The sequence below is a fragment of the Lepisma saccharinum genome, chromosome 3, assembly GCF_977018435.1.
Source record: "Lepisma saccharinum chromosome 3, izLepSacc3.1, whole genome shotgun sequence".
NCBI lineage: Eukaryota > Metazoa > Arthropoda > Insecta > Zygentoma > Lepismatidae > Lepisma > Lepisma saccharinum.
Genome location: NC_139231.1, coordinates 12,672,322 through 12,700,214, shown reverse-complemented (window position 1 = coordinate 12,700,214; position 27,893 = coordinate 12,672,322).

The window sequence follows — 27,893 nt, the reverse complement described above, 5'->3', positions numbered from 1 at the left end:
GTATTCATGTCCAGATATTATTAGAATAATTAAATCAAGAAGACTTAGGTGGGCAGGCCATGTGGCACGAATAGGAGAGGAAAGAGGAGTTTACAGGATTCTTGTTGGGAAACCTGATGGTAAGAGACCTGTAGGAAGGCCAAGACGAAGATGGAGGGACAACGTTGAGATGGACCTAAGGGAAATCGGTAGGGATGGAAAAGAGTATATAGATCTTACTCAAGATAGGGAAGCATGGAAGGCCTGTGTTGTTGCAGCCATGAACCTTCGGGTTTAAGAAGGCTAGAGAGTTAGTTTAGTTAGTTAGCATAAATCTAAATTGTTATATTATCTACCCATGGCAGCTAGAGGCAACCAAAGTGATGCCAAGTTTAGTGCTCTTTGTGCATAAACAAACTATATTTAGCCCGTTCGAGCTACCCTGCCGTTGCATTTTAATATTATAATTCTTAGGTTCAGGAGAACATAATTTTTTGAAACGTATGACCTGCTACATGATCTTAAAGGTTTACTAAACATATTTTCATTATCGATTTACACGATAAATTCTTACCTTCGTTGAAAATAACTTTTGAATAGCCATCCTATCACGCTTCAATGTAAAGCTTAAGGCAACAAATGACCAACGAAATTATTTAAGGACATAACAGAGATGGCGCCGCCGGGAAAGGTTGGCAATGAACAGCCCAATTCTCCACTGACCACCGCTGCCCTTGCAACGTAGTTTTCCTTACAAGAATTGGCAACAACTGTTGGCTACACGCCTCGTCAACATTCTGAGGAAGATAAGGTCTGATTTCTCTTTTTTTTGACCAAGTTTTTTGGTCGGAACTTCTGCAAAGAATCCAATTGACAACGTATGCAGAATTGCAGACATTGATTTTATCGTCACTACCAACTGAATTACCAATGAAACTTGAAAAATATTAGTCTGAACAGAGTAGAATGACGCATCTTCTGCGCAGAATTGAAGACAATAAGGTAAAAACATGTATATGTAAAACTATTTGTTTATAGACGTAGCTTTTCTGTTTAAAAATCAAATGTGCATTATGATTACAAAACTTTGAACTTTTATGGTGCCATCTTCAGTTAAATTTGGTAAACAAAATAATATCGGCAATGCATAAATTAAAATGACCAACCCTCGTACACTCATGAACGGAAGAGATTTCATGTTTATATACAAAGCAATAATATTGATTGATTTGGTTTATTTTACTTCACATTTCTGCCACTTTTGGCTAATCGCGATAATTGATGAAAGGACACCCGTCCCCGGGTCGGCCGGTATTCTAACCCAGGGCCCTTGGCGTCAAAGTGCGCTGTGCTAACCACTCCGACACTGAGGTCGGCACAAAGCAATAAGAGAATGTCAACTTGCATCCAGGCGACGGGTAAGGACCTTTTAGAAATTCCGAGTTTGGTATTTGGACAAACTATAAAACGAAGACTAAAATTGGTAAACGCTCTAAGTGCCAAAATAATTCAAACACCGTTTTCCGCGTTAAACTGTGAAATGTGCCATGCTTTATAATGTGGTAAACGTGAAATGTGGCTGGTAGCCCTCTAAGTAGTTCAAAGGGCGTGTAAAGAGGTCACTAGTGTGAACGTTCTTACGCGCTGATGTGCGGAACGATGCGATTTCCCAACACTTTCGCTTTTAGCACTTACAACGTTTACCACTTTAGTCCTCAAACCATTCCAACGTGTTTGTTCTCATTATATTTTATTGTTCCATTTTTCCGCTTCTCTTCTCACTTTCTGTTATTTCCAAGGGCCCGGATTTTGATGACATTTCATCTTTTAACTTGTGCAACGTAGACATTGCTAACTAGTACAGAAATCCTGAACACTCTCCTCAGGTTGAAGAAATCTATTTTTTGGGTCATTTTTTTGGTTATTTTTTACAATTTCTTTATTTCTCGGTCTTTTTTTAAAAAATTTGGCGTCATTTTTAGGTCATTTTTTAAAATTTTGTGTGATTTTTAGGTCATTTTTTAAAAAAAATTTGTGTCATTGCATGCTGAAACATAAGAAGTTCAAGTCATTTTTCAAAGATTTTAGGTCATTTTACAGGATTTTTGTTGTCATTTTAAAGGTCATTTTTCAAAGGTTTTTAGGTCATTTTACAGGATTTTTGTTGTCATTTTAAAGGTCATTTTACAGGATTTTTGTTGTCATTTTAAAGGACATTTTTCAAAGGTTTTCAGGTCATCAAAATCCGGGCCTGTATTACAACGGTGGTGTTGTGGTGTTAACGTGCATCCTAATTCGTTAGGCAAATTGCCATATAATTGTGTGTTGTGCGTTGCCACTTTCTAAGGATTAACAAGACACTTGCACTGTAACACACTTTTGCTCTTTACTGTAATAACCCATTCGATCCCCGAATTCCACGATGCTACATAACAAACCAGAAACTGCCACAACGCTTGCCAGATGGCAACAGTGGTTTGGGCGATTGCCTCGTATGACCTCAACGTCCCAACCAGCTCATCTCCTGCGCTTCTTATCCCTCACACCCTAACGCCCCAACCCCCTCCCGTCAACCACGAAACCATCCCATCCTCTCAATATACCCACTTCAGAACTTTGAAAACGATGTTCTTTCGGGAAAGGGGGGGGGGGAGTTTCGTGTAATGATGCATTTAACCTGCTTGCATTTTGCGGCAAAATATAAGGGCAACAGAAGGGGGTCTAAACTGTTCGTCGCATTACTACAAGATTCCCCCCATTTCTGCAGGTCATCAGAGAACAGATTGAAGGTTCTTCCCAGTTTGCTTGAATAAGCTTGTCGAGATAAAGGATAAATTAGTTTCGGGAGCTCCCTCGTAGAGGGCCAAATTAGATCTACAGTACAATTTCGGTAATCAGAACTTCGGCGTGGAGTGCTGCGGAGGACAAAACAGGAAATAGTATGCGCCAAAATATACAGTACTGAAATGAAAAGATGAACAAAAGTATAAGACATGTTACAATATAGTGACTGGTCTATGTGCAACCCAAATAACAATCGTGCCTTTTGGGTTGCATAACTGTCAGGAAACCTAAGGTTAGGTTAGGTTAGGGCATGTGGAGTGGACGATTGTCATTTGGGTTGCATATAGACCAGTCACCTTTTTCAAACTCAGTCCACCTTCACCCGTGCAGCTGGAGCTATGCCCCGTCGATAAAACCAACCACGTGTTCGAGATGCGCGAGTTTCAGTACTGTATATTTTGGCGCATACCGTAGTTGTCAGTTAATATCAGAAGGGAGATATCGAGTGTACTGAAACAAGGGAGCTTTGTCCCTAATGTTTCTTTTTTAAATTCTGAATCTGTTCCGGATACTGGGGAAATTCAGGCACAAATAAATATTCAATATCATCATATATTGTAAAATGATCAATTATTGTAAACCACAATGAAATAGAAAAAATAAAGCACACAAGAAAAACGAGGGAACCACAATTCCAAGGATTTAAGGCACATTTAGGCGCATACCCCTAAATGTATGCGGGTGGAGGTTGGACATATTCGGGAGTTGACCTCTTTTTTTGTCCCTAATGTTCAATGGGAGGCTTACTCCGTGTCCACAATGTCTAAGACCGTTCTTGAAGCTAACATCTTTCAAGAATGTTCTCGTAGTCTCGACTGCAGCGCTTAATTCAGCCAGTAGATAAAACTAACAACACATATAGCTTTTCCTGCGTTATAACTACTTATTTTCGCCATAGAAATCTCATAGCACTTTCAAAAGTTCTTACGCTTTACATTTCCACACAACAGCACAACTCAACTAACACTTGGATGAATTTCGACTTCCTGAATTTAAATGGTTCCCCTGCCTTTTTTATTCTCGTTCCTTATTTTCAATTTTCATACATACATACAAATACAGGGTGTGTCAAAAGTCCCTGACCACCCCTTATTAAATGAAAGGGAGTGTAGACTGCAGCAATTGGTCATAGTAGCAATATGTTAGGCCTAGGGAGAAACTTCTGGTGCATGTCATTGCAACGTTAGCCGTCTTGGTCACGCCCATCTTGGATCCAACTTCATTTCTTTAAATATGAAGGGGAAACATGTGGGATATGGTTTTGGGCTAGAATTTCACCAGGAATTCAGTGGAGAAGTCAGATTTATGAAAACTTTAATGACCAATTGCTGCAATCTACAGTCCCTTTCATTTTATAAGGGGTGGTGAGGGACTTTTGACTCACCCTGTACAATAAGAAAAATTAATAGAAGAAGATTCTGTATATATATTTAATAATTTTGAGATTATAGTATTGTATTGACCCGTTCTCGTGTTCGGAACAGGATTTTCAATTGTTTATTTATTTACTGAGTATTGGTTTTATTGGTAGTATTGATTAAGTTGAGTTAGTTTTTGTTAGTTTACAGGTTACTTTAGTCATCTAGTTGTTTCACTTTCGAACTGCACTAGGTGACTTCACTTCCGACAAGATCATGCTTCAAGCTTGCTTTATGGACGTTTCGGACAAAGCCTTATATTTTCTTGTCAGGAAAATATGAGACTAAGAGATTCACTTTCATGGCAGATGGGACGGTGAAAACAATAGTAACTTCTTCTTACCCATGCCTGACTCCATGACTCTCCCCAATTGATGAGTTTTGTTTCTTAATCTTCAAAATTGGCATTTACTTTATTGTATGTATTGTAGAGGCAGAAATATCCCCTGCAATAAAGATTTTTTAAACTTCAGTGACATAATTTGTAAAATTACCGTTAAACACCCTCGCGAGTATTTTGAAAAATTTGAATAAATTATCACTCATAGTATGCGAATAATCTGTCTTGTCAATCCACTAAAAGCTAGTTCATTAGTTATGTAATACAATACACACATATAATAAAAATTAGGGCCTCTCCGATAGCGTCGTCGCCCTGTATTCAAGGGGTCTCTGCTCCGATACCCGGTGGAGGCACATAGTGGTTCGGATCCAACTTTAAACTGTAGGTCAAGTCTCGATTAGCCTTACTTTGCATAAAGTGGACTTAAAACAACAAATGAATCAATAAAAATCTTGTCAGAGATTTGAAAACATCAAAAGATAGTACTGAGAATAGGAAGGAAGCCCAATTGATCGAATGCTACTATTATCTTAAATAAGATTTACTATATATATGAAATGAATGTGTATGATAAAGGTAAAAAAACAACAAAAAAACAATATGTTTTCTGCGTTGCAATGCTAACCTATTCGAATGTCACCATATTGGAGTCAATATGACTTCAATTTCAATAGCATACAGTCAGAAGAATAAAATACACACAGTCATAGTGAAGGAAAGCTTAACTAATCAGATTTATTTCACAATTTTTCATCATCAACCATCTCATACGCCGAACAGTCGGTTTCTATGGCGAAGTGGTTAGCAATGCGCGCTGCACCAGGGTTCCCGGGTTCGAATCGCGACCTGGACGTAGGTGTTCTTGATCAGTGTCCCTTCATCAATTTCATCATATCATCACTCATCTTTGCGTTAAAACAAAATTGGCAGAAAAGGAAGTAAAATAAACCAAATCAACCAATCATACACCGAAGAGAGTTTGGCTATAGCTCACGAACTTTACCTTTTGATCTAATTTGTGTGAGGTGAAGAATTTCTGCAAGTTCTCCGAGTTTATAACGCTTGAGACCATAATAATTAGACTCCAAAATGAGACATCGAAAGGAAATCTTGAAAAATCGGTTAAGCCTTAATTGTAAAATTATTGTTATTATTAACGCATTATTATTATTATTATTTAATAAAGAATAGATCCATGAACAATAACTAAAATATGAACTCCCTTTGTCAAAACATATCAATTATTATAATCTCGGTATAACTTACCTAGTGTTTGTGGTTCCTTCTGATCAACCTTTGACGTTAGTCCTACGCTGAAGTTGAGGAGTGTCAGAAGTATTTAAAAGAAGAACCAATCTTGAGAACAACATTATTCTTCCCCAACCGTTCATAAACTTCCCCGAAAACCTTACCCCACATATCAGACACACAACGCGAGATTTGTCTCTTGAGTTTGTGTCAAGATGCAGGAACTTTAAATTCTTGTTGCAATTCCGTATTAAAACTACATGTACGCTTCTTGCCCATGGTAAAAAAACACTGCTCTACAAATAACGGAACACTCACAAAACATCTTTTTTTAAGCATGAAATGTCTCTCAAATTTAGACTTGGTTTTCAAGATAACTACTGGACGTTTATAAAACGGGACAATGGTGGCTTTTTAATAATATCGACGGGACGACCGGTACACGCCTCTGAAACGGGACTGTCCCGGACTGGGGGTAGAAGGGGCTACATTAATTTTTGCTCAACGAGAGAAAGAAGTGGACTAGCCTGGTTCCTGCTGGGTGGATGGAGGCAGAACATGCTGAAGGGGCGGGACGGGAGTGCAATCTGCGCATTGTGCGGTGAGGTTGAGACGAGGGGGCACATTCTCGTCCAGTGTTCATGGTCAGCTCCGAACAGACAGCGCAGATGGGGAGACGAGGCTGCGAACAGGATACAAAGAACTAGGCGTACGATAATTCAGGAAAGCTGGGCAACGGAGAACGCGCAGCGTCACATCAGAGCCCCAGGTATCTATCTGAACACTATCTGGAAGGAACGAAGGAAATCTTTGCAAACCTTAAGGGAAAGTGAAGGGTATGACATGACTGAGATAGGAAGATAGGAGGGATGGGGGGGAGTATACGGGGCAGGAGTGACTTCTGTGATTTCCTTCCTGTATAGGTGTACTACGGTATCGTTCCTCTGCTGTAGTGTGACCACAAACTGTAACCTGTATATGAATCGGTGAGACCAAGAAGGGAAAGATTCCACTCGACCTTACTTTCGGGAAATAAAAAAAAAGAAAACCTCATAGCAACCAAAACTAAAAGCCGGATGAAGAAACTTACAATTACAAAGTTATTCATCATAACCATAGTAACAATATTTCATAAGTGGTTTGTTTTTACAACCTTTATTTTAGCTCTGATATGTATTGAAAGTATTCAGCCCATTTTGTTCAAAAAATGGAATGTTTCCCTTCTTGGTCTCACCAGTTCATATGTGTGTATGGCAGTGGCGTATGCTGAGTCTAAGACCTGGGCTATCTCACTATGACACCTGGTCCTAGAATTCAGGTTGCCAACTCCTAAGAATTCAGGTTGCCAACTTCAGAATTGCCATTTTCTTCTCTTGAAAATCAATTTATTTCACAATTTATAATCGATTGTTCTTCAGTATTTAACTTTCTAGGCTTCAGGCTTCGCAGATAGCCTAGCTAGCCTGGAATATAGGCTACGCTCCTGGTGCATGGATATAGTTATTCATGTAACATTATATCTTTACATATGGTATGTGTGCGTACAGCCTTAGGGCTAGCATTTCAGAAATAAATAAAAATATTGTTTACCTATATTGAATAGGTGGTGGCCCTTTTTTGCTGCTGTCGTGAAGGATAAAGAAACTGTTGCTGTCATGCACAACAGAAGAAGAGGCGAGTCAAGACACTCGGTTGAAGAATGAAGCAAATCATTGGCTACTCGCGGGTGGAAGAAGACGACAACGCAGCCCCGTCTAGTTCGCTTCACTTTATGACTCTCCCTGCACTCACGCGTTGAGTTGGTTACTGATTGAATCGGTTTATTTTACTTCGCTTTTCTGACACATTTTGGCTAATCGCGAAGATGAAGATGAGTGATCATATGATGAAATTGATTAATGAACATTCACAAACAACCAAGCCCGAGCGGGATTCCGACACAGGTCTGTCTACTTCATTAATTTGGTGTCAAGTAGTGTGTTTGGTGTCTGCACCTTTTGCACTACGTTCTGGTGCGGTGTAGTGTGTGGTGTATGGTCACTAATCAAATGAACGTTTAAGGAATCAGACAGGCATTTGTTGAATCCTCTGAACTTGAGCACCGCTATTCGTTTACTTGGTTGAACGTCATTTCCTTGCACCAGCCTGACACCGGGATACACATGCACTACACCAAGTGTCAAAACGTGCAGCGAACTTTTCAGCTTTCTTTTCCATTGCCCTTGCACTCTTCGTGTCCCATTAAAGGGAGGAGGAGGAGGCCCTCAGTGCTTCGGATCCCACTTTAACCCAGGGTTGTTAAAGGTCCAGGAATTTTAAATATATTCAATTCCGGTCCAGGAGAGGAAATCAGCGAGCGTAAATGGCTTCTGGACCGTAAAGGACCTTTTTATCTGTAAAGTATTTTAATTCGGTCCAGGAACCTTTTTTCCGTCTCAATTTAAATACGGTCCAGGAACCTTCTCTTTTTTTTAAATGAACCAATACGCAACTTGGACCGAATTTGAATTGTTCTAGAAAAAAGGTTCCGGTCCTGCAGCGGAATCCAGTAGCACCCATTAGAATTTATGGACCTTTACCAACCATGCTTAAACTGTAGGTTTAGTCCTGATCAGCCTATCTGTGCAGAAAGTTACCTTAAAGCAACCAATCAAAATCAACTCAACTCTTCCTGTTCAGAACCATGAAAAAGTCCCTTTCGCTAAACCTCAACAGATCATCTTATTGTCTTCTGAAAACAAATAGCGCCGGACCCTGTGACTGAGTGGTTAGCACATCGCGCTGCGACGCCAAGGGTCCTAGTTTAGAATCCCGCTCATGCATGGTTGTTTGTGGATGTCCATTCATCAATTTCATCATTTCATCACTCATCCCCATCTTCGCAATTTAGCCAAGAGGCACAACACGCGAAGTAAAATAAAATCAATCAATCAATCAATCAAAACAAGTAGCTCCTTACGTTGCGCCTGTTAATTGACCGTACATCTTCGAAAATCTCTACTTCTTTTCTCTATCTTCAGATTTTGATGTTTTAGAATGTCTTAAAGTTATTTCAACATGCGGAAACCACAAATTCCCAAGATACTTAACCACGAAATGTGACCTCGCATCCCGAACCAATATCACCATTTTTAATAAATCAATTTCAGTTTTACTCGAAAAAGAACAGACGGAAATTGAAGAATATTGTAAAATTACTAAGCGTGTGATAGCTGCATGTACAGTGAGATCCATAAGTATTGCTCAGCAAATTGTCCATGACTATTTTCGTTGGTTTCTATATTCATATATGTATTTTAAGGGCTGTATTTTTACGTCTACTGGTTCAGAGGTTGTAAGCAGATTGTTTGGTGTTTTGTGTCAGTTCTTGAAGCTCTCGTTGCATAAAACAAAGGGAGTAAACGTGGTGATGGACAATTTGCTTGGTATTTATTATGGATCCCACTACCAGGTGGCCACATTTAAAGTTCATCTACTCAGAGCCCTCTGGAGCCCGTTCGAAGCAATGGATTGCGCCGAAACTTGGTAGAGAGGCTATGGCGACTGGAAAACGAATGCGGCCGAAAGAAAATAGTTAAAATTTTCACCACCAGGTGGAAATGTGGCGCTGAGAATTAGTCCCCCTACTCAGAGCCTTCTATAACCTGTTCGAAGCAACGAATTGCTCCGAAATTTGGAAGAGAGGCTATGGAGACTATTGGGAAAGCGAAAGCTGCCGAAATAAAATAGTTCAAATTTTCACCACCAGGTGGAAATGTTTGCGCTGAAATTGGTGCACAGTGAACAACATCCTGGAAAACGCTTCGTGTGACCATTGAACGCGCTCTCTTATGATTCTAAGGGATCATTCACGTTTAGAGGTCTCCATAGCTTCTACACCAAGTTTCAGCGTAATCTGTTGCTTCGAACAGGTTCCAGAGGGCTCTGAGTAGGGGGACTAATTCTCAGCGCCACATTTCCACCTGGTTGTGAAAATTCGAACTATTACTTTTTCGTCTTCGCTTCCCCCTGGTCTCCAAAACGAAGTTGCTTCGAACAGGCTCCAGACGGCTGTGAGTACGGTAATTTGTAGACCACCCTGTACTGTACAATAATGGGTCTGTCTTCAGGCACACGTCGCGGAAATCAGTTGCTAAGAACACTAAATCTGGCCTTCTAACTTAAAACGTAAACATTATTAGAGTTGTAATTTTGAAACCAGTGCATGTTGGTTAGTTAGGACAACTCCAGGAGATAAAGTGCCAAAGATGGGCCGCTGACGTCAAACTATCACGTCGTGACGTCATAAATATTAACGCATGAAATCGCTAAAAACAACGACAAACGTTCACGTAAAACACAACCTTTCCAACGCACTTAAAATTCTTGCGCGCGTAGTGAGTCTCACCAGCGCCATTACATTTTGCTAAAGTTGAATGAAAACTCAGATCTACATTCATTTGTTCTTTTGCCATATTCAAATTAACGTATACAGTACAACTGAGAGTAATGTAATTTAAATTACACATCATAGCATTCCAATATATTTTCTAAAGATGCATTATACACCATTGGTATGATACTATAGTTCTATTTCTGATACAAAAACATAACATAAGAAATTAAAGCAAATGAACATCTTTGCGCCAATCGCAACTGCAAAATGTTTATTACGTAAAGCTTTCCTGAAATATAGTAATTAAGTATTCACTATAATTACGCATTCTAAAATGTAATTACTTTGTAACAATCGAAGACAGAGCAATAATGTATTAGCTGAATTTGCTTTGCGAATTATATTTAGTAAGTAGCTCCATCTGTGTACAAGTTCAACGTTCCATGCTGCTACATAATTCAGTAACTTTGAGGGAGAAAATATGGAAGTTCTTGGATTCTTCATTCATTTGACTACATATCAATCAATGAAGATGTCTACGAGACGATTACCTCAGGGATCTCCGATGCTAGCGATCTGTCCAAGTCGGCATCTCAAAGCAATTATTCATGTGATCGAGAACTGTACTCGGAGGAAATCTCAAAACGAAAGGTCGGTGGATGTCTTTGAAATTAGATAAAAAAGGGTCTCATGGAAATTTGAAAGATATATGATTCATGCAACGGATTCTACGCATTTCTTTCGGGTTTCGGCTTGGAGGAGCAGAGAGGGAGCCATCAGGAATCTTGTAATTCGTAGCCTGCCAATAAGAGCAGGAGACTCTGGTGGCTGACAGGAGTTCAACGAAAATGGATTGCAACGTGATCGCCTTGTAATTGAATGCATTGCTTCAAATTTTCTTGGTCTGCGCCACCTACATAAAACAAACAGCAGTATTTTGTTTCACGTGTATTTGTATTAATTTATATTAAATTGTACCAATTGAAACCAATTTGGGTAACAGTTCACTATGGGTGTGACAGATTTCTTCACATTTACAGGAGTACCGAAATCATTTTCTGTAGCGTTGTGGAAGTTCTTGAATGTAGTTTTGATCCATTTTAATGCGAATACATTTTGTTTTCTGTGAAAATCTCTGTCCAACACGCTGTTTCTGCAGCCGCCATTTGCTTTCTGCACTAGAGCACAATGTTCCGTGTGTTAGATGACGTAAACCCCGTAGTCAGTGTTTCAAACTCGCCGTAGTTTCAATAGAACATGACGTGTCGAGTATTGTTTTTTTAACTATGCTTGCCTAACCTAACCTAACACAACCTTACGAAAAATGGTTTTTGGGGCTTACGTGAATGGTTTTTGGACTAACGTGAATGGTTTTTGGGGCTAAAGTCAATGGTTTGTGGGGCTAACATCAATGGTTTGCGAGGTATTAGCATAATTTCAAATCCGGGCACGAAGGTAGGTATTTTCCGGTGAACAAGGTTGCAACACTGCATAAATCGACAAAACACTCGCATAACGCGCGATGAACCGGTACACTGTCGCCATAATGTGTGTTACAGAATGAAATAACGAGTAACAGTAAGTACTCTTAAATGTAAGAAATATACATTATTTTCGTTAGAAATGCATTATTTCACCTTAGGAAATGTTCCGCATTCCAAAATAGTACGTTAGCAATGTAAAAAAGTGCGAAATATATGATTTATAGGTGTCACCCCCATAGTGAACTAGGACCCGAATTTGGTCAGTAAGCTAATGTATTAAAGGTGGGGGAATAAGCTTAAAATTGGCGCAAAGGAGTTATTAGTAGGGTGTGAAATTTTGCTTATTTTGTAATTTCTCTTTAGGCTTTAATATTCTATTTTCATTTCATGTTGTGTCTAGCCTGATAATGCACTTATAATCACTAAATAAAATAGGCAAATAAGCCTTTGACTTTTTTCAGTGTTGTACTCCCGAAATTTTCATAGGGTATACGTTAAGTTTCGTGAAACTTCCTTTAACTTGGTCCATTAAATATATGACTGAAATCATTTAACCTCTGAAACATGTCATTGAAAGCAGAATAGCGATGATGATGATGGTGATATACCCATACTTAGCAAGATTGCTACGCGTCTGGAAAACCTAGAAAACAGGGAAATGTCAGGAAATTTTGCAGATGGTATGGAATTTACGTGCATTTTGGAGTCTGCAAGATAAAAAATTGCAAAATGAACAAGCAGTTCACTTCCACTTCTGGATTCGGTTCTTGTGATTTCACTCCCAAAAAGATTCAATTTAGAAACTTGTTTCTTTCGTTCTTATGATTCTCAGTCTTGCGCAAAATTATGATTCCTTCGAATTTCTGTAATGAATTTTCGCTTTTATAATACTAGAAATTAGAAAGAATATCAAAGTAAAACTAGAAGTCCAGATATCTGATTGATAACTAAAGTACATTGACAATATGATCATAATTATCGGAAAGGTTGGTGAAGTTGACATTTCCTATAGAATTCCTATATGCAACAAAAATTTCTCCAGATGCTGTGTACTTATAAATGTAAGCAAGAAAGCAGCATTTTCTACGACAGTATAAATCCGCCAGAAAATGAAACATTGTGTATGGTTTATGAACTCTTTCTGTTGTTTTTATATTGTGGAGATCTGTCATGGTGAAATAATGTACCTCTGTTTCTTTAGGCTGAAGACTATATGTACGCGATTGTAGCACCCAATACATTTGATGCCGATTTTAATTTTACACTTTACTCTTTCGAATTTTCAGGTGTATTTTCAGGCGGTGTATATGTTATTGTGTAAAGTTAAGCAGACTACACCCATGACTTTGTTTTGCCTCTCGAAGCTTTCTGTTGATGCTTTGGCTTGCCCACAGTACACCGTAGAAGTTAATCTATTGTTTTGTGAGTTTCCATATCTATTTCATGTAATCACATCATCATCGTCGCGATTAGCGTAAAGTAACAACAAAACGAGGTAAAATTATTAAAAATTCAATAGAATACAAACAGGGGATCGGCTAGTCTTATTTCTTCCTTCCCAACTTGGTTAGGTCAGCCGCACACCGGATCTGACACGACGAGTCACGATGCGACGATACGCAACACGACGGGACACAAAGCGACACGACGAGTCACTTTGAAAAACTCAATATGCTGACCAAGGCTGAAATGTATTTTATTATAAAAAATATAAACTAAACGTAACGTTTCAACCTTCTAGCAAGGTCTTCATCAGACTCTGCACCAAGTACAAATGTAACAAGGTACAAAACAGGACGATATATATACACAATCATTACTCCCCTCCAGACTATTAAAAAGTTGTTCTGGAACATTCTAGCAGGTGACTTTCCCTTGTCAACTGTACTTTCACCTGAAAGTGAATGTGGTTGGGCTTTTTATCTCACGCTCTTTTTCCTTCATTCTTCTTCCCTCTTCTCTCCTCTTTCTCTCTTGTCCTTTCCACTCTTTCTAACACCTTCCTCCATTCTTTGTTTATCATCAGTCCCTCATTCCAGTTCATTGTGTCTTCTTCACCTTTCTACTCTATTTCCTTGCCTCTTTCCATTTTCTCACTAGTATTCTCTTCTCCCTTCCTATCTGCTTAGCCTCATCCCACTCTATGTCAAGTCCTGTTTCTCTCATCTGTTTAGATATCGTATTTCTCTCTCTCTCTTAAGTCGTACATCATCCCTATGTTGTTTCAACCTCTCTTTCAGCCTCTTTTTCGTTTCCCCTATGTACACAAACTGACATTCTTTACATTTCACTTCGTATATAATCCCTTCCTCTTCCTCTTCTCTGTTTTCCTTTTTCTTTTTTGCATTCTTCGCTATTCTTAAGATGCTTCTCCCTCCCTTCCTGTAAGTTTTAATTCCCACTTTCCTAAGCATTTTGCATATCTTTTCTGCGGTCTTCCCCATACTCCTTATTCCAAACTCTTCTCTTCCTCTTTTTCTTACTTTTCTGTTTATGTCCAGTCTATCCTCCTTCTCATAGCCATTATTTTCCAGCTGTTTCCATAGGCTATTTATTTTGCCTTCTTTTTCACATTCATTTTCATATTCTTTATAAAATTTATTTTTGTCATCTCACTTACATCACTTCTTTTGTGGCAGAATACCTTGCTGGAAGGTTGAAACGTTACATTTAGTTTATATTTTTTATAATCAAATAAATTTCTGCCTTGGTCAGCATATTGAGGTTTTCAAACCATGGAAACAAGGCTTAATGGAGTCACTTTGCTTCCCACAAAACAAATATTAATTATTCATATCAGCGTTTTTTTGTGGAGAGAAAGTTTTCGGTACAAGTTAGTTTGTTGTTATTATTTGTTATTGTGTTTATCATAAGAACTGCTCTAAATATTGTGGTATGTAAATGATCATTAGACTTCGGATTTTACGTATTTAACCTATTTTTTTCCTTTGCAGGTAAATGAGAAATAAAAGTTACATCAGCGTTTCATTAAAAAAAATGCAACAACTAATGAAGTTTTATAGTGCCTAAAATAACCTATTTTGCTTGTTAGAACCTATTTTAGGTTTTTGTGCCCAAATTAAACATTTTCTTGGGCTTTTGTATATTTTTTAAGGTTTTATATTATTGTTACATCACACAGAGGTATTTGTTCCGTTTCCTAACGAAAAAAATCAATGACTAACTTGTTTCAAACATACTCTAGAGAGTAAAATTGCTAATGATACAAGTATTAGTTTTACAATAATTAGTGGATCATTTTGAAAATGATGCATAGAAATAAACATTTGGTTAGAAAATTAATATTTTTGATGGTTATATATCTATTAAAATTTCTCACGGTCCCTTTCAAATTTTGTTTTTAACAATTGTATCTAATTAGTATTTTTCAGGAACTATGAACCATTTTAAGTAACACTTTTTCCACCATAATTTTCATTTTCTTTTTTTCCTGTTTCCAGTATTTCCATGTCATAGACCATCACTAAACACACCTTTTGTTGCCTTCAAACATCAACAGTGTTGCCACTGTACCTCATATTTTTTTAAAACACCCATTTGGACCGGTACGCCTTTACGAGGCATTTCAGGATTGGCTATACGCGAAAACGATCGGTTTTCTTCTCTGAACTATAGATGGCGAAATAGTCCACCTACCCAAGGTGGAAATTGACGTCCAAATTGCCGTACGAATGTTTGACATGCAATTTTCCATGCTTTGTGGAAAAATAAATTTACACTTTCACTTACATTTGGCAACACTGCATGAACAACTGCACCCCGTTTGTTGTTTCTATGTTTAAAAATATCTACTTGGACAGGGCTAACATTTGGTGTATGACTTATGTATGCACAGGTTTTGGTTACAAAGTAACGCCACTCTTAATTCCCAGTTGCGCCGTTCGTGGGACACCCTGTACTTCAGGATTTTTTTAGTCTAATTTAAAATTTTTAAAACCTATTTTAGGATTTGTAGGACCTATTTTAGGAACCTAAAAGTACATTTTTAGAACCTAAAAATCCGAAGTCTAATGATCATGCATACATGTACTCTCACACACACACACACACACACACACACACACACACACACACACACACACACACACACTTCTTTCGTTAAAATAAAATTCTTTTAGTTTCATTCTCACATATAAAAGTTACCGGTACGCTTGAAAAAAGCATTGCTTTTTATTATTATTGCATCTAAAGTAAATGTATAAACACAAGATCTATGACATCCGTCATTTCAGGAAATTAGGTTCTCATTTGCATCTTAAATGAATAGCACTCACCGAAATATATTATTTTTGTCTACATTTCCACCGACAAGGGACAAATTTAGTTTTTATCCATTTCATCTATTCTTTACAAGAATTAATGTAACAAAGAATGGACTTTTGTATGGTGCATTAAATAAATAAAATGGATGTTCAATGTCGCAGCAGGAACAGAGTTTTGCCGGAATGGAGTTCCGGTGCATTCCGACTCACTTTAAACGCTGCTTCCCTCCAAAAAAAAAGGAAAAAGTTTTATTCGCGTGCTGCAACCACATAGTTATTCGAGGAATAAATATCAAACTGCTCTGAACATCGTTTTCTTGTACAATTTATGAAATGTTTTGTACATTACAAGATAATTTCTAAGTCTATTTCTTTCACGTAATGTAATTGTAATGTAATTCATCTCCTGTGCCACCTCATTCCATAGCACATCAATTTTGTCCTTATTATTGAACCCATAACCTTCACCGCACTGTCAAACTTACATATATATGTGCTGCCAAGCAATACAGTGATGACGCAGGTGGTGTACTGAGAGGAAAGGATTCGCGCATGCGCAGAGCGATTTGTCGCATCGTGCTCCTCCGACACCAAATTCCTGGAACCTTCACTGTTTTGACGCAACGTGACTCGAGTCTGTATCGTCAGGTGTACGGCGGCTCATAAGAGCCCCATGTTAAACGTTCCCTAGAGTCGGTTTGCAACAAAATGACTCGTCGTGACTCGTAGCTTCGGATCCGGCCTTACTTTAAAGAGTGACGGGAAGAAGTACTACGTGCACCTTGTTCTACAGGCTGCTTCTTTTCTAATCGTACTGGATTGGTTGGATGAGGGTGAATGAAGAAATGGATAAAGGAACAAACAAGACGATGCTCCCATGACTTAACCAGGGCTTCTGGCTTCTAACAAAACACGACTCCTCACTAACTAAGGGCCAAGTATATTTTAACTTTTATAAAAAAAAGAGTCTCAACCTTAAAAGTCAGTATGGAAGTAAATGGTTCCCTCTCTCTCTAATACATGCGTATTGCCAATAGCTCTGTCCTTCTCTACCACCGCTGCGTTTCCAGATTTTAAAAAATTTACAAAATGTAAAAGTCAAAAATTTCAAACAGTGAAATCATTATCCTGTAGAGTTTTTTATGCTATATTTAATGACGGCATTATATAACCTGTCATAAATTCATGTGATCTGAATTTTTCATAATTATGCAATTTTGCAAAACGCTAAATTTTTTTCTAGTAAATACTTCAAAAGCCATAAATATCAAACCGCTTGAACAACTTCGCAAGTTTTTTTTCTTTCTATGGGATCTATGGTGTTTGTAGATATGATATTCTTCGCCTGAGTGAATTAATTTGCTTACGAGGAGAGTTATATAATATGAACATCGGATATTTTGTATAAATCATCAGACCCTAACACGAAAAAGTTCGTTAGCGAGAAACTTTTCGGATTTTCGCGATACACGTGCAGACCAAGCGAGAAAAGTGTTGACAATTGTTTGAAGTTATTTTTAGAATGCATTGTTACTCCACAGCACCGTTATTTATTCCGCAATCGTAGTTTGTTTATGCGGGCTGCCTCGCGTATCAAATTCATTGCGCGCCACCAAGGTTACAATTCAGTTGCAGGCAGGTGCCCCGGTTCGTAGGAAGTGCAGTGTGCTTTATTTTCCGTAAAAAATGTATCTTAATGTTTCTTTTTGCATTTATTTAATTCTGTTTATGTAAAGGATACAACATTCAACGAAAGAAGTAACAATAGTTGCGTGTATTACACATATAATGCAAATGTAAAATGGTAAATAGTTACGTCGAAATATAAAAAAATGCATGCAAATCTTGAGATAACTATCGTTTCTTTTTCCAAAATGCATCAAATACATAGATTTTGATAATTTCCTATACGATATTAAGGAAGTAAATTTGTAGCAATCATTAGCGATTAACAGCGACTCGATGCGACTCCGTTTGTTGATCTGACAACGCCGCGCTCCATTTAACCCATTCTGACTTTTAAGGTTGAGACGCGCTATAGAGAGGGTATAGCGCACAATAAACAGTGTTCAACCATTTCTGTCTCCCAAGCAGTATATTCCTTTGGAGTATATTTTCTAGTTAGCTGCCAATGCAGTACCTTCCGAGTATCCCCTTGCGATTTCCTATTGAACTTACCAATATTCTTCTAAACCTACCAATCGTTGATTGGGACTCACAGTGACTTCCTGTTTGACTTTTGTGCGCCAATTGGATTGTCTTTGAGGCAAACTTCATTTAGAGACTGTTGACAAACCTTATTTTAGAAGTGTTGCTCTTCGTGCGGAATGCAACGTGTCTCGTGGGCTAATTTTTCAAGATAACCTTGTTTAAATCATCACTTATCAATCCCGCATTTCTTATAACAGTAAGGGAAATGAAATTATATATATATAAGAACTTTTTTAAAATAAGATCATATATTTCGCAAATAATCCTTGCTTTTTCTGAAATTTGTGACTACAAGTCAGCGATCATTATTTAAAAATAACTTTTTAACAAAGAGAAAATGAGAAATTCATTTTCATTATCAGGAACCTTTAAAAAAAATAGCATGGAAATGAAGTGTAACGAGTACTTGAGCAACAGCCAGCGGTTGGCTGGATTACAACAGGAACCTCCTCCCAATGCTTAACAAGATATGACGTAATCTCCACGTGTCTCTTTGTCAACTGCTCGGCAGTGCGGAATGTCGTAAATAGGAAGTTATGAATAGGAATCAGAATATTAATCACAAAATCCAATTTTTCACATAAAATTTGTGAAAAAGAAAATTTGCATTTTGGCTAATCTCCTCTCGACTCCCAAGAAGTATTGTGCAGCATTTTTGCAGACTTCGTGTAAGACCAAAACACAGGAAAATAATCACCCATTGTTGATAAATGAATTTCAACTGATTGTTTCTGATACTGATATTACTCGTTTCAACCGATACCAATAGATCTGCCTTGACTTGGGTTAAGCCGTACTTTATACTAATCGGTTCAGGACTTAGCTTTGAGCTGTGCATTTTATTCAACCTATGCAGTCTCTGTACATATTGACATGAAGCTGCCAAAGGATAACAGAGGATATTATGAACATTATGCTTGTATGTTCTAGAGAGGAAATGCAAAAGACACACCAAACAGACTTCCAAAAGTTTAACAACATTTCCAATAGGATATACTAAGCACCAGGTTTAGCTCACTGGAGTACAATGCCAGATACATGACTGGTTCTTGATTATCAAGTAATCTTCATTGAGCATATCCAGTGTTCTGTTTCAGGTGAGCTTTTTGCTCCTTCTGTCAATGATGGAATAGTAATATGGTAGAGTAGCGGTTCATAGGTTCCGTTTTCTCTGTCAGCGAAGTGAATAAAACATTCACCTCAAGATCAGGGGCCGGTCCCCGTGGCGGAGTGGTTAGCACATCGCTCTACGACGCCAGGGGTCCCGGGTTTGAATCCTGGCCTGGACATGAATGTTTGTGAGTGTCCAGTCATCAATTTCATCATATTATGACTCATCCTCATCTAGCTAAAAGTAGCACAAGAAGCGAAGTAAAATAAAGCAAATCAATCAAGATGAGGGAAGATGTGAACTTTTGAAACATAATGTTAGCATAGCTAAAAATGTTAAACTAGACAATGGATAATGTCCAAGATTGCATACTAAAGAAGAGCGTTACATATAAAATCTAAGACCACGAAAGATATCACATTACATACTTTAACACTGCAGTTGTCGCGTGGATCACAATAGTGACCCACTCATATATTTCCAAATGCCTCTGCAGTTTGGCAACACTACCTTCCTGAAACACTCCAAAGACTATGTTCGTGCAGCCATTATTTGAAATGTATCCATTGTTTACTTGTTATTGGAGCTCATATTTCAGTGGAGCACAATAGTGATCCATGCGACCATTGACGGGAGTGTTTTCGGATACATAGTATATACATATTATATATAAGTACGTATTTCTAAAATTTGTTATAAATATATGCAATGGGTGTGTCCAGACCACCAAAACCCTGTTTTTCATTTTTTGGGGGAAAGAAAATAAAAGTAAGATTGTAAGATATGAATTTTTGTTTGGTTTCATCACATCCAAATGTAGTGCACTTGTTTAGTATTGCATCCCTCCTGTAATTTGTTGAGTGAAATAACTTAAGATTTTTGTTAAGTGAACCAGAATTGGTCGAGTGATCAGCTCGACAAATGACGAGAGTATTTTCCACGCGACCACTGCACTATTAATGTAATTATACATTTCAGGAATTTTCAATATATTCCACATATTCTGGTTACATAAAATCCAGACTTAACAGGAACCATATTCTTTTTATGTTCGAGAAGGGGGCTCAACCCCGTTAGCCCCGTCTAGAAGCGTCACTATGTATATTTACAGGCTTTATAGCCTCAAAGCAAGTATGGTAAAAATTCTCCCCCTAGTAAGAAAATATTCTGGGCTCGTGAAAATTCGGGTTTTCCATCGCGGTCCGCCACCGTTATGTTCCAAAAGAAGAAACTGCCATTTACGTGAATGCTCCAATAGACCGCGGTGCTTGGTGGGAGGTAGGGGAAGGTGAAGTTGAAAATATGGACGTTGTGCCCCAGGTGCGCTGGTGTTGGGGGTGGGGGGCGTTCTAGCTTTACATCACTTGGAACACCTTAGCGCTATAAACATTGCTCGACTTGCTCTGAATAATTGAAAGGAACAGCCGTGTGCGGTCTGTATTAAACTATGTCACAGAGGTGCGGGCGAAAGAAATTGCGAAGAGGAGGAGGAGATGAGGGGAGGGGGGCCAGGGAAGAAGTACTTTTAGATCGATAGGATCCTTCGGTTATCAATGACGTGGTCGTGGAAACAGGCCGAGGGGCATTCTCGAGCTGAATATTCTGAAAAGAGAAAGGGAAAGAGAAGATAAAGAACGAGAAGAAAGATAAAAGCGGAAAGAGAGAGAAACAGAAAAATGAGAAGAGAAAGGAAGGGAGAAAGAGCAAGAAAAGAGGAGAGAAAGACAGAGAAAAAGAGAAAAGAGAGAAGGAGAAAGAAAAGAGAAACAGAGAGAAAGATAAAATGTGGGAGAGATTAGAGAGAAAACGGAGAAATGAAAAAAGAGAGAAGGAGGAAAGATACATGGAAAATAAAGAAGAGAAAAAAAGAGAAGATAGAAGGACAGAGAAAAGGAGAATATAGAAAGAGAGAAAAAGAGAGAAGATAGAAATAGAAGAAAAAGATATAATAGAGATATAAAGAGAGAGAGAGGGGAGGGAGACAGAAGAGAATAAAGAGAGTGAAAAGAAAGAAGATAGAAAGAGAGGAAAAGAGAGAATGGAGATTAAAGAGAAACATAAAGGAGAGAAGATGAAAGAGAGAGAAAAAGGGAGTAGAGAGAGAAAAGGGGCAAATTTGGAAATAACATAGACATGAAAAGTTTCCTGCTACTTTTTTATTCAAATATTTTTACACTCTCGTGTACTCGTGTAGTATCAACGAATGTAATATTAATAATAGTAAAATAGTAATTGTTACTTCCAGACATCAAATCAGATCTCAGGTTGTTTCTTTGATGCCAGCTCAGGATCCAAGCGCGATAAGTGGTCGACTTTCTAACTCGCATGCGTGTTTTTGTGAGTGATCAATTACACCTAATCGTCAGTCATCTTCATAATCGCGATTAGCCAAAAGTGGCGGAAAGCGACGCTAAATGACACAAATGCATATTGTTGAATCTCCTTTAGTATCGTCTGAAAACTGAAGAACATATAAAAGAATGAAGAATACGAGGGTCACTATTTATATTTTGAGCCTAACAATGAAAAAACAGGAATTTGGCATTGAAAACTGCTTTATTGTTTTTCGAAGTATTCTCCTTTATGGTCAATACACTTTTGCATTCGTTCGAACCATTTGTCAAAGCAGTTTTTCCAATCTTCTTGAGACACCTCCATAATATGGTTTTTGAACGCATCAACGGCGTCTTCCGCCGACGAAAATCGTTGTCCACGCAATTTATTCTTGACATTCGGGAACAAAAAGAAGTCATTGGGTGCCAAATCAGGACTGTACGGCGGATGATCCATCAATTCGATTTTTTGACTGTTCATAAAGTCGGTTGTTAGACGAGATGTGTGACAGCTGGCATTGTCTTGATGAAGAATGATCCGACGGCGTTTGTTTGTTTTCCGTATTTGACCGAAGACCTCTGGCAAACAAATTGTTGTGTACCATTCAGAGTTGACCGTTCTACGTTCCTCTAAAGGCACAGTTGCCACATGACCAGTTTTCCCGAAAAAACAGGCGACCATTCGTTTCGATGTGCTTCGAGCGCGAACAACTTTTGTTGGATTGGGTTCATCTTGAAACACCCATATAGTCGACTGCTGTTTACGTTCCGGCTCATATGCATATATCCATGATTCGTCACCTCTTACAATCTTATATACGTCTTTTGAAGCACCACGATTGTATTTATTGAGCATTTGTTTGCACCAATTGACGCGAGCGTCTTTTTGAGTTTTTGTCAAATTGTGTGGGATCCAACGAGAACATACCTTTCTCACAGCTAAATGATCATGTAATATTTTATATATGCTGGTGGAACTAATGCCTATGGTTGCCTCAATCTCACAGTATGTCACATGACGATCTTGCAGTATTAGGTTTTGCACAGCATCAATGTTTTCTTGAACAACAACTGATTTTGGACGACCTTCGCGAATCTCGTCGGTGAGCGAATGGCGGCCACGATTAAATTCGTTATACCAGCGTTTCACAGTGGCAAAGGATGGGGCTTTATCGCCAAATGTGGAAGTAAGTTGATCGATGCACTCTTGTCTTGATAATCCACGTCGAAAATCGTAAAAAATCATCTCACGAAAATGTTCACGAGTTAATTCTATTTTATTGTTGTCGCGCAATCTCCAAGGCAACATAAACAACACAAATGAAGCTATTGACAAAACATTTGAAGTACGTTATGATCAATAATGCCAGACGATTCCGTGAAAACGTCAAATCGCGCCTAACTTCAATCAGTGTTGCCAAGGCTCAAAATATAAATAGTGGCCCTCGTAGAATCTAGTTCATCCAAAGAAGAAAAGTAGAAGAAAAATGTAGTAACAAGAAAAATACAGAAACGAATAAAAGAAAAAGTGAAAACAGGAATTCCCATCCCTTTTTGACCACTTTTGGATAATCGTGACGGCGATATTAAGGCTCGATTCCGAAAATTTGGGTGACGAGGTGGAAAGTGCATGACTATTGGACCAGCGAAAGGGGTAGAAAAGGAAACGGTGATTTGGAAAGTGACAAAGGTGGAATAACGAAACAATGAGGGAAGCAGAAAGGAATAAGAAAGAACGAAAGAAGTGAAAAAGAAACAGATACTAGGATAATGATGAAAACTGAAGGAACTGAGAAAGGATCACGAAAGAGGGGCTGAGACAGTGAAAAGGTAAGAAGAACCATCACAACTTTCAAACCGAAATGACAAGCGACACGGACACCTTCAGCCTGTAAAAGGCATTCACTGCACATGTTGCTATGATATATATATATACTATATACACAGTTGAACCTGAGTTATACGTGAGAGAAAGTGGTGGTTAGTTTCGGCCTTGGACGCTGTTATAGAATTGTGACCTCCTAAAACTTTTTGCTGGTATGTTGTAACTCAGCGTTTTCTGATTTCTCATCTGCTTTGAATAGGTTATGATATTAGCGGTACATAAGACAAATGTGGGCTTTTATAATGCCATGATTTGTTTGTGAAATACAGGGTGACAATTAATTAATGACCACATTTATTTTGAGTATAATTTTATGTGTGTTAAACTTGCAGCTACAAAAATAAAGGAGTAGGTAGTATGATATATGAAATTACAGGAAAATAACAAACACTGCTTATTTTTTTGAAAATAACAGATTTGAGGTACCCTTCATTGAATCGTATGCATTCCTGAATGCCTGGCATAGATTTAGACTTTAAGTACCCACTAAAAAAATCTGGAGCAGTTAGGTCTCGGGAACGAGGAGGCCAGTCAAAGTCACCAAACCTCGAAATCACATGATTGGGAAATTTCTGTTGCAATAATTGCATTGTTTCACGACTAGTGTCGCTTGTTACACTGTCTTGTTGAAAAAACATGTCCTCAAAATTGAGGTTTCGACGCTGTAACTAAGGGAAAAAAATGCTCTAAACATTTGTGTGTAACGATCACCGTTAACAATTACAGTAACACCATTTGCGTTTTCAAAAAAATATGGGCTTATGATCCATCATCTTGATAATGCACACCATACAGTAACTTTTGAACTATGTGTCGGGCGTTCATCGATTTCATTAGGGTTTTCTCCACACAACCGGATAATTGAAAATTAGCTTCATCGGTCATTATGAGCCTCTCTCCAAAATTCGGATTAGTGTTAAGTCCAATCATTATGTTGCAAAGCGCTAAACGTTTTTGAGAATCAATCGGTTTCAACTGATGGGATACCTGAAGTTTGTACGGAAACAAGTGAAAATCGTTTCTCAGGTTTTTGCGCACTGTTTCTCTATTGACACCAACTTCTTGTGACAACCTTCTTGCAGATTTCTTTGGGCTGTTTGTGATTGCCACTCTCACCCTTTCAATTGTCCCTTCATTGCGCACAGATCTCCGCCTACCAGTACGTTTAGAATCAGTTACACTGCCTCTGTTTCTATGGAATGCAACATATCGCAGAATTAATTATCTCGAAGGACACGCACACCCGCCAAACCTTGCACGGAACCTTCTTTGAGCAGTGATCACCTAGTAATTGCTAGCGAAATAAAATTCCACTATTGCTGCTCACTGTTGTGCACTCCACCTTTCCATGTTACACCACTAAATTTTGCAAAGGTCGATCTTTATATTCACCTGAAATGAAAAAGAAAAACCAAATTAGTACCACAAAATTTACAATATAAATGTGGTCATTAATTATTTGTCACCCTGTATATACCACAGAGAGCGAAAATAAATTGAAGAAGAAAAATAGCGCGATGGTCTAAATATGGGCTATGACATGAGGTCTAATGTTGAGATCACATTTTCAACAAATATTTGGATGTTTTTCTTAATTTCGATTTTACCCATTCCGCGTGATTTTCAAAACAACAGATTATTCATAAATATGAATTTAATAATGTTTTAGCGATAAATGCCTGTTTCTTAAATTTTTAATTGCTTTTTGTGATATTGCCACTAGTAGCCCATATTTAGACCACAATTTTGAAATACATCACTTTACCATTTTTTGGAATTTGCTTTTTTTAAGAAAAATGGAGACCTATACTTTAGCATGCTATTACATTTAAGTATATATTTCATAGATATGCATTTTAGAGGCAGGTGCTTGATATATTAATTTTTTTCCTCCGAAAATGACAACATAAAAAGGGGGGCCCATATTTAGACTTTTCCTCTACTACTAGTGGTGGTAGTAGTAGTATCATAGACCTTATTATCCTCATAAATTACGCAGAAAGAGGGTAGGTAGAACTCTGTGCTAAAGTATTTGTTTGAAACAAACGATTTGAAATATTTTTTCAACATCTTCAGTTTCACATGAGCTAGTAATAAAAAACAAGCACACAAACTGTATTTTTGAATGGCAGAAAATGAATGACAAATGCATTCCGAAGATAATTCTTTTTGACGTATATATAACATGCATAACTTTCATTTACAACATATCTTTTACACATATGCAACATGGAGCGACATAAAATAAGAAAATTCATTTGCAACATGCTAACACTAAATTGTGTACGTATTTAAAGTTTATTCAATACATATATACATTATACAACACATATTATTTAAATACATTACATTTCAGAAAACAATCATATTGCGAGCAAACCGAGCAAGAAAATTTTTAGATCCAAATTTTGCAATTGAAAACAATTTCATAGGGCAAATATTTTCACTGGACGCCATGGCATTCTCTCTTTTACAACTTTTTTTTCATTTAGATCGCTCGGCATCCATGGCCGGCTCCCGCCGCCCCCTAGCTACGGCTCTGAACTTCACGAGACTGAGAAAGCAGGTATTTTATTTGCATAAAATTTGAAATTGAAGGGTACAATTGCTTCTCTGTGTACCCCCCCTGAAGGTGCCCTTGGCCGTCAATGTTTGCCCCCTTTGCTCCCCCTAGAATTCACTTCCGTCGAAGGTTGGGGGGACTTCCCCCTGCCCCCTGTGGTTGCGCCACTGCTTACAAACCAGATTTAGAAACCATGACATATCATTATTAAAATTCTGCCTATTTTGAGGAACACGATATACGTAATTCAGGCTAATTCTGTCATAAGGTGGTAAATTGACGAATCTAAAAGTTAGATTCTTAGTTTTGTGTGTATTAGCGTCCACTTCTCGTATAAAGTTCACTTTCTGGTAAAGAGTGTAGCATTTCCTCTTTCAGTTTTCCATAGCTGACTAGCAGCAACTGAAAACATTCACTGAAGGAACGAACCGCTCATCTGTTTTTATTATAGAACACTGCAAACGTCAGCTATCGGCATCTCTTTAACGTGTGCAGTTTCGTATCGCGATTACGTACAAAAGAAAGTGCGTTTCATGTTCTGAACAACTGCTGCAAATCTTCCTCCTTTGATTTCATGCCGCGCCGCCTCTTCTCTGTAACACCTCCACGCCGCACTCGTCTTTCTCCCAACTCAAGACCGACCGAGCCATGCCCGCCTATCCTGTTTCGTGTTTGAAAATAGCCTTGTGCTTTTGTAGCCACAAGGAATGCATACTTTTATACCTTAGTTACGTACAGATCAACTGTACTGTATGAAAATTCGTACGTACAACCCCGAATTACGTATAAACGCATTACGTACAAATAAGGTTCAATTAACACGATTTTAAATTATATTTTGCCGGGACCTACAGTGATTTACGTATAAAACACACCTACACAGAACTGAGTTACGTATAAAGCAGTCTATGCATTTAATATTGGAATTGTATGTATCGCTTCTTATTAGAGCCCGGGAATTTATGTTATAACATATTTTCCATTTGGCTTCGGATCTATTATTGGGGTGAGATCTTTACATATCTGATGAAAATCAGCCGAAATAGACAAACTTGACACAGCATATTTTGACATATTTCACCAATTTTGCATTTTTACAACATATTTCTTCAATTTTGTTGTAATAAGACATATTTCTGTATAATTTCGTAATTCTCTCGCACATAATCGGTTATTTCATATTCTTTCTTCGTAGCTTTAGCACAACGGATAGTTCACATTGTCGATAGCAGGATATGGAAAGGTAGGAAGAAAGGTGCCGTCTTTTCTTAGTACAGAACAATAATATCCCACTGTTTTATCCCCCCGACAATTGATAGCCATGCAAACATTGTTGCACGGGAAGTAAAGAAGTTTCGTTCTCCTTTCTTTGCCTTTGTCGCTTTTCACAAAAATCAGTCAAAAGTAAAAATAACATTAGGTACATTACAGCCCCTACTCTACTCTATCGGGTATGGGAGAAATGCGAGAGTACTGTTGTGCATAATTTTGGCTTTATTGGGAATATTTCTGCATTTTTCTGACATATTTGTAATTTTTCATGGCATATTTTCCAATTTATATGACATAATTACATACATATTTTACACTTTTATAGGGCATAAAGTCCCGGTCCCTATGTAACCAACAGCAAAAAACACCTGCGCAGACCCGCGACTCCTGTGAACCGTACTCCCGCGAGGAGAATGCTTCCTTATGGACCGAGCTGAACGGATCGAGCTGAAGGTGCGCGAACGACTTTAGCCAAAGGATTTTTTGTTTGTGGTCGCGCTTCTGCTGTAGTTGGGGGTATACACCATACACCCTCTGGTGAACC